Source organism: Ursus maritimus, unplaced genomic scaffold (assembly GCF_017311325.1).
Source record: "Ursus maritimus isolate PB19 unplaced genomic scaffold, ASM1731132v1 scaffold_9, whole genome shotgun sequence".
Lineage (NCBI taxonomy): Eukaryota > Metazoa > Chordata > Mammalia > Carnivora > Ursidae > Ursus > Ursus maritimus.
In genome coordinates, this window is record NW_024427107.1 from 15,289,062 (window position 1) to 15,297,966 (window position 8,905).

An 8,905-nucleotide genomic window follows, 5' to 3' on the forward strand; every position below is an offset into this window, starting at 1 on the left:
AAAAAAAGAAAACGGATGAAAATAAAGTAAAAGTTCAGCAGAGTCAATAAAAATTTTACTGCTTCATAATATCCAAGTTATTGTCAGAACATCTTTAAAATCCATAAGATTTTTTTCTGCAAAGCAGGTATAATTAGATATATTTTATCTATTTTACACATTTAATATAAAGGAATGAAAGACTCATAAAATTCTAAGCTTTAATATGGAATTACTATTATCACCATTATCCTCATTAATGAGAAAAATAGATTGTGGTGAGGAAAGAAAGGTTAAGATAACACATTAAAAGTAAAAAAGAAATAATTCATCTAAATTACATAACCTATAAGTAAATATACTAGAAACAGGGTAACTGCATTTCGAGGGGTCAGCACTGAATCTATTTTATTCCATGAAGGGTTGTTTATGACAATCAATATTGCCACTCATTTTTGATGATCTTTTGTGTCCTCTGTGCCTCACATTAAATGCATCAACATGTTTGATTTTTAATTTAGCCTTGTTAAAGTAATTTAGTTCAACCTTCACTGAGGAAATGCTGTTATTTGCAATGACAGTGAATGCTATTTGGCCTCTAAGGGCAAATGGGACTGTCAGCCACATTGTCAAGTTTTGAGTTGACAGTCAAGGAGCTAGTGAAGAGGGAAAACGGTGGGTTCCAGCTTTTAATAACATTGGGTGGTGGGATGCTGTGGATACATGTTGCTTTTTAGTTAGTTGCTGCTGTTGTTCATTTTTCTAAATTCAGCATCTATTTTTGATTCTGTGAATGTTTCCATTCTTCTCTTTATCACTTAGGGTCAAAACTTCAGTCACTTTTTATTCTTCTGTCTTCCATAGCATCCATTCCAAATCATGCCAATCCACATTTCATGTCTAACCCAAATGCCCTCATCCTAATTCAACTTTTGTCACTTCTACGATTGTGTAGTTTTCCACGGCATCATAATTGATCCCTCACCTTTGCTTTCGGTGTGAGACACACCACCAAATAGATTAACACTACATTAATCTTTTTAAAAATCTCATTTCCAGTCATGTCTCTCCAGATCTTTAGTGTCTTACATGATCTACAAACTAATGCCTAAAATTCTTTGCCTACTCTTTTCCGGTTATTGTGGCATGAGGCACCATGAGCAGCAAAGTCTCCCATGACACCCTGGAAGTTTTTGCAGACGGCGGATCTGCAGATCAGCGTGAAGAACTATGACCCTCAGATGGACAAATGCTTCTCGGGCACTGTCAGGCTTAAGCCCACTTCTTACCCCAAGTTCTCCATATGTGTTTTGGGGGGCCAGCATCACTGTGATGAGGCCAAGGCTGTGGCTATTCCCCACGTGAACATTGAGACGCTGAAGAAACTCAACAAAAATAAAATAAACTCATCAAGAAGCTGGCCAAGAAGTATGATGCCTTTTTGGCTTCAGAATCCCTGGTCAGGCAGATCCCGCAAATCCTAGGCCCAGGCCTGAATAAGCCTGGCAAGTTCCCTTCCTTGCTGACACAATGAGAACATGGTGGCCAAAATGGATGACGTGAGGTCCATGATCAAATTACAGCTGAAGAAGGCGCTGTGTCTGGCAGTGGCCGTTGGCCACGTGAAGATAACAGGTGATGAGCTTGTGTACAACATCCACTTAGCTGTCAATTTCCTGGTATCTTTGCTCCAGAAGAATTGGCAGAACATCAAGAGCACCATGGGCAAGCCCCAGAGCCTGTACCAAAGCATAGCTTAATAAACCCTAGTTCTACCAAAAAAAAAAAAATCCTTGCCTAATACCTATGCTTTTTCATAATTTGTTCAAGCTTTTTAGTCTTTCTTAACCTATGTTCCTTTAGGCATATGGGACTTATTGATTATATCTATCACTAATTTCCATTGGCTATTGATAATATAGGATACTTGGAAAAGTAATTCCCTATGCTAGAAAAATCAATCCATTTTTCTAGTAACTAAAAGAACAGGGGCGTGTGTGTGTGTGTGTGTGTGTGTGTGTGTGTGTGCATTGCTCTATAAAGGTAATTTAAAAAAATAAACAATTTCAGGAACTTCTAAATATTGTTAAACTTTACAAAAGTTGGACATTATTTACTTAGTTGTTTATTGTCTATCTACTGCTTCTCATTCAACTAAGATATAAACTCCACAAGAGCAAATATCTTGGCTCTCTTGTTTACCACCATAACCTTAATCTCTAGAATACAGCACAGAGTCTAGTAAATGTTCAATAAATATCTGTTGAATAAATGAATGTATACCCAGTACTTGGCAGAGTGTATGGTGTTTAGTAAGCAATCAAGAAATATTGATTAAATGGAAAAAATACTAAATGACAAACATTAAGGAATAGCATAGTAAGGTTAATGTTAAGAATATGCGTGAATATTTTCAATATTCTTTTAAGGACCTCTTCGTGCTATTACTATAAATTTTGGAGTTAACATTTGACTCAAGACACTGTTTCTTAGGGAACAAATACTCAAGCACCAGTAGGGCATGTGAAGTCAAAGGACAATGTGGCTGCCCCTGACCCTCAGCAGACCAATTCTCTTTCGCTAGTGTTCAAAGTAACTGGTTGGATTGAAGGAGAGAACAGGGAGGGAAGGTGAATACAGTCTTTGGTAGCCAATGCAGAAGATTCAGAGAACAAACCAACAGGCAGGACTTATTATATAACTTTAGCTGAGAAAAAATGGGTCCCTTGTTTAAAAACGAAAAAGGAAAAAAAAGGATAAATATGTCATTAAAGGTAATAAAATATAAAACGTGTTCCTTTCCTTGTGGTTTCTTTCTTGACCTGTCATGTTGCTTTTATTTACTATTTAATGACACCCTCATTTGCCATGGAAATACTCACCCAGAAAGTGCAGACCCTTACAGGAGCCCAGCAACCCCACCTCCAAGGGTCTGCAGGCCACCACTGCCAGGACACCTACCTAAAGCCACCTGATAGACCCACAGACCTGGGGGCGTAGGGAAGTCAACCTCCCCTTCCCACCACTGATGCCCAACACACAGTGGACCTGCCAGCATCCCTCCCTAGAGACTGAACACACTGTACTCCTGGACCCCAGAGGATGAGTGACAGGATCAACACCACTGAGTTGCCTACTGGGACAGGGAGACTGCTGCCATATCCTGCCCTGAAACACCACTGGGCATGTGCCCCTGACCCCAACCCACCCCAGGTCCTTGCCCAGGCCCCATAGAGGTCAAAGGGGGAGGGAGAAATGGGAGTCTCATATGGGTGGCCACCCCGGGCAGAGGGCATCAGCAGTCATGGGGCAGGGATGGGAGAAGGGCCCAGGGCATGAGGGAACAGAGGACAGGGAATTGGGAGCTGGTCTGAGAACCCATCCTGAGGAGAAGGACAGGGTGTGAGCCAGGCTCCAAGTCCTAGCCACATGCTCCATTGTCTCATCACTTCACTCACAAGATGTAAATTTACAGATAAATTCTTTAGAATTTCAAGACCAGAGAGCAAAGCATTAAACCCCAACAGTGGGACTTTCCTGAATGTGTGTGACCACGTTGGTCACAGGCCCATGAAGATGGCCTAGGAGCAGACGTCCAAAGGGAAACAAAGCCAGGGGCTAGGTCTTCTGGCTCCTGACAGGACAGATAGTGAGGGGTAGAGCTAAGGGGTGGAGCACAGGGTTTCATTCTAGTGGGTGGCCCACGTCACTCCAACACATCCAACCGTACTGTCTAATCTCTGTACGGACTTAACATGTGCTGTGGTTTTTTTTTTTTAAGATTTTATTTATTTATTTGACAGAGAGATAGACAGCCAGTGAGAGAGGGAACATAAGCAGGGGGAGTGGAAGAGGAAGAAGCAGGCTCATAGCGGAGGAGCCTGATGTGGGGCTTGATCCCATAACGCCGGGATCACGCCCTGAGCAGAAGGCAGATGCTTAACCGCTCTGCCATCCAGGCGCCCCTAATTTCTATTGCAGATGAACTTGCAATAGTTGCTATGAGCTAATGACTGTAAAAGAAAAGGAAAAGAAGCTGGAAAGATAGCAAAGCATTTGGTTCAGACACTGAACCAAATAATGAAGGAAAGGAAAAAAAGAGAACAAAGACAATCTTCCCTGGGAGAGAGAATACTTGTTTGAATTGTGGTTTTCTGGCTTTGCAAAAGATGACATAATTATCCATTTAACTACCACAACTCAGTAGCAAAATGCGAAGCTATTTACAAGACGGGACATCTCTCAAAGGAGAAAGCATCCTTAATACTTGTTGAGTGCAGGCTGTGTGCTAGGAACTTTGTAAACATTTTATTTGGTTTTCACACACACATACACACATCCTAAAGCAGACATTACCCTCATTTTTCAGTTAAAGACATGGAATTCAACAGTTCTTCTAGGTCAATTATTATTCTGGTCAAGAGCAAGTAGCTAGTAAATGGAATGGCAGGAGAGGAGGCAGGACAGAAAAAAATGTGTTTTGTACTTAGATTTTCCTCAATAAGCACATGAAAGTTGTATAGTCCAAAAAAAATGTAAAGAAAAGTTAGAATGAATAATAATCATCTATTTGTGCCAGGGAAGTTAGGTTTATGAAGACACAAAGCAGGTAATACTCAAATCCATTAGACGGCCGTTACAGTTTTCATTATTCTTTTTTTCCCTTCACAAATCACTAAAAAGAATATTTTGGAAAGAAAATAAATCTCTTTTAGACCAAATTATTTTACCTTATGTAGTTATGTATGCAGAACAAAAGCAGTGCCCATAGCAGGAAGTAAAGGTAGAGCTGATTATTATATTTTTCTTTGTAAATGTGTTCCATACATGTATTTTACCAAACATTCTAAAAAGCTCATAATAGAGAATTCTGAAAGTGCTTTAATTTGTAATTTACCTATATGTGTACCTTCTCCAGGGAATTTGTTCCATTTTAAAATATTTAATTAGCATCCTTGGCTCCTGAGTTTTTCTTCCTAAAATTATTTAGAGATCTTTAGAATGTGTGTGTGTGTGTGTGTGCGCGTGTGTGTGTGTGCGCGCGCGCTGTGTTTGTAAAATGCAGGAGCGTTTACTTTAATAACTCTTGTCAAATTGAGAATATTTTAATTCTTTCGGTTTTTTTTTTTAAGAAAACAAGTCCATTTTGAAAAGCTCTTCCTCAGTTACAATTCTGAAGAGATGGCATATTGGTTCAATTAAAGCAAAATTGGTTGCAGATATATAAATATACATACATCAAATATATAATATTTGAGCTGAAATCTCAAGTCATGAAGTCTATTGAAGAGGTTTTATTAATTTCAAAATACTTAAAAATCTAAGTTTGCTTAAAATTCCAAATGGAAGATTTGAAAAAGAGAGCATTTTTACAAATAAAATCTCAGTGTATTTTCGAAAATTCTGAAAAAAAAAATTTGTCTTAAAAATATGTTAGGGCAGGGCACCTGGTGGCTCAGTCAGTTAAGCTGATGCCTTGGGCTCAGGTCATGGTCCCAAGGTCCTGGGATCGATCCCCAAGTCCAGTTCCCTGCTCAGCGGGAAGTCTGTTTCTCCCTCTCCCTCAGCCCCACCACCTGATTGTACCCTCTCTCCTTCTCTCAAATAAATAAGTAAATTCTTTAAAAATATATGTTAAGGCTTCTGGGGCAAATGGTCAAAACATTTTACCACATAAGACATATTAACCATAAAAAATCCTAATTTTAAAATGAAAAATCAAATCTCTATAATTCACTGATTGCCAAATTTTAATTAATATATTTCTATTATCAATATCAGGAAATTCAATATTCTTCATTTTACTGAGAAAAAGGAAGCCATCATCAATACACTAGTATTCATCTACAACATCCTTGATTCACTAAATCTGGGGTTGTTTGCCACTGTTGTTACCATTTTGCTAGAATAATTTAAGGTATGGTGCTATCTGGTTTCAATATCAATTCTAAAAGCACTACTTTGGTTCATTTCTTAGGCATAATAATAAAAAAGACATATAAGAAATTGGAGTTGTGTTCATTTAACAGCTATTAATTACAGCCCCTATAATTTGATACCTAAGTAATATTGAATGATAGTTCTAAACCAACTATCTGTTGTTTCTTACTCAAAGCATATCAACAGGGTTCCTGAATAAATAGCCATGATAGAAAGGGAATCCCTGTGGCAGAAATTAAGAAATAAAGTACAGGAGGGATTAACCTCCAGCCTCCCGTGCTTTTATCTCTAGCATGCCTCAAAACCAAAGAGAGAAGGCCTAACCATTAAAAAAGATTAAAGGTGTTAATTAGACTAAGAGATACAAACCTATCACCCTTATGTCAGGCAGACCAGACTAAATCTTCTGATGGATTAAAACACTCACACACACACACACACACACACACGCACGAAGTATTTTGTCTTTACTGAAATTTTGTTGATGATGGTCTCATGTACTTTTGGAAACAATCTTTGTTGAAACAGATTATAAATTTTGGACAATATTTTTGTAGGCACAGTCATTTCCATTATTCCTATCAAAATTGTTTATAACATTCAATAATAAAATATAACTATATGGGGCTTAGAAGAGTAACCAAACTTTGTAACAATGAAATTCAGAATTGCTAATTCTCACATCTCTTTCAATCGAGCCCATTATGAACTTAGTATCACATGATGAAGAGATTCTTTTATTTTTCTTTCAGGAGAAACACAGAATATGTCAGTCACATATATAAACTATGTGATATCTCAAGATGGATTTGAAGGCTTTTACCGTTAGTTGTTAGAAGAAGGGGAAATTATTGTCCATGATAATAATTACCTTTTAAGTAAGTCACTTTGTGTCTTTATATTTTATTATTTTAAAATTTATATATTTCCATTGTCAAAATATAAGGGAAAACACGCACATGTATTTTATATAGCATAAATTATGCCTATAATATTAATATGTTTACACACATATGCATACATATGTATGCATAAATATATGTGCATATATGTATATACACATATTCCATATATATATATACATCCATGTGTATATGCCTGTATGTACATGTGTCTGTATAAACACGCATATATATGCACACACATGTATCTTAGGTTCTATAACAGAAGATGAAGTTTCTGTATATTCTCTCTCCCTCAAATGTCAAATATTTTTATTTCACTATACTTTAAAGGCAATGTGAAAGATGATGAGGCTGGAAATCAAAATAAGTTATGTGAACCAATAGCATTTAAACATTTTTTAGACAATTATTAAAAAAATCATTGAAAACATTACTTTAAAGGAGCACTTTGAGCACACTGTAAGAGCCAATAAAACCCAAAGTAACAATTCTATATAAAGATGCCACAAATATGTCATATGTGCATATATATATGTGTGTGTGTGTACAGTATATATGTATATATATATATACACACACACATATTTCTGTGTGTGTGCACTGGTCTCTTAGAAGGAGGTGAACTCATGGCCCGTCTTGGACACTGCCTCCTGTCCATCAATCTCCAGAAATCGGAGGGACTTCAGCAGACTGCATGATTCAAAGACAATGCTGCCTAAACTGGCCACAGGTCTGGATGTCAATGGGCAATTCACAGGTGTCTCAGATTTTGAGTACACATCTGAGTGCAGGATCTTTGACCTGCAGGCATACCTCTACACTATGGCTGGCTTGTTGATCCCCAGACTTCTGAGGCTGGGAAACAGAGTTATAACCAGCTCATGGAGAAGATCTTTACCTGCAAGTACACCAGCAGCACCAGCCTCATAACGGCCCGATTGCAGAGCAGTTCCTGGAGACCGCTGACACAGCTGGGACTTACCATGGTCTATGTGAGCTTCTGGCAGCTGCCAAGAAAAGTGAACTTGGTGTCTTTTTTTTAAAACAAGCATTTTAGTATGATGACTGAGCACAACAGTCACTTGTACCTAATGGCCACGACCAGGACCTTCTACAAGGAGAGCAGGTAGTATAGGAAAGCTGCACAATGTGGATGCAGACAGCTGCCTTTCTGACTCTGACTTGCACTTAAGTCATTCCCTGGGTAGGTTGGCCTGAAGCAAAAAGTGGGAGCAGCCACAAGGCACATTGGACTTTGGCAACTTGGAGCTGGCCCAGAAGCTTCAGCAAGAGGAATATATACAGCACCAAGCAGTCCAGCCTGCACCAGTGCGAGCCCCGTCACTGCAGAGGAGCCACAGCTGGATGCACAGCAAGGGAGAGCGGGCAGAGGCCGAAGCAGGGGGCAGACTGTGTTCAACCGTGGGCACTCCCAGCGCTAAGCCGCCTGGCTCCTTCTTGCAGAGGCTATGGCTATTTTGCTTGCTCCCCCAGCTCAACCTGTGAGATGTGCCAGGTAACTCATTTATGAACTGTTGGGGATCAGAGCACACAGTAAATACCAATCAGACCCAGTAAAACTTACCAAATGCTTATTATAGCAAGATTTGAGTTATCTCATTTAGTCTTCATATCTCAAGGCAAGAAGTACCATTCCTATCAATTTTTTATAGATGAGGGTACTGTGACACAGAGGAAAGCAATAGTTCACTCAAGATTACCCAGCTGGTCAATAGTAGAACTGAAATTTTAACCAGGCTTGTCTGATTCCAGATCCCAAGCTCTTAACTCCTACACTACAGCTTCATCCCATATTACTTGGGGAAAAAAAAAATGCTAGCTAAAGAGAGACAGTAAATGCCATTATAATGATGTATACTAGATGAGTTTACTAAATAAAAAGCATAATAAAATATGATTTAGATGCTAATTCAACTAATTATATTGAAATAGTTTTTAACATATTTTAGATCACTTCCCTTATTTGAACTCAAATGATCAAAGAATTTTTACCTAATTATCAGTACAAAGCTGTCATAGCATAGCATGGCCCACTCAGCAAGCTGACCAATGAATTAAAA

At 38.5% G+C, this 8,905-nt stretch overlaps 2 pseudogenes; both read left to right on the forward strand.

The window, feature by feature from the left end:
- The first annotated feature begins 1,154 nt into the window (after positions 1–1,154).
- On the forward strand, positions 1,155–1,889 carry LOC103677511 (annotated as a pseudogene).
- Positions 1,890–7,450: 5,561 nt separating this feature from the next.
- LOC103677512 lies at positions 7,451–8,355 on the forward strand (annotated as a pseudogene).
- Positions 8,356–8,905: the final 550 nt, after the last annotated feature.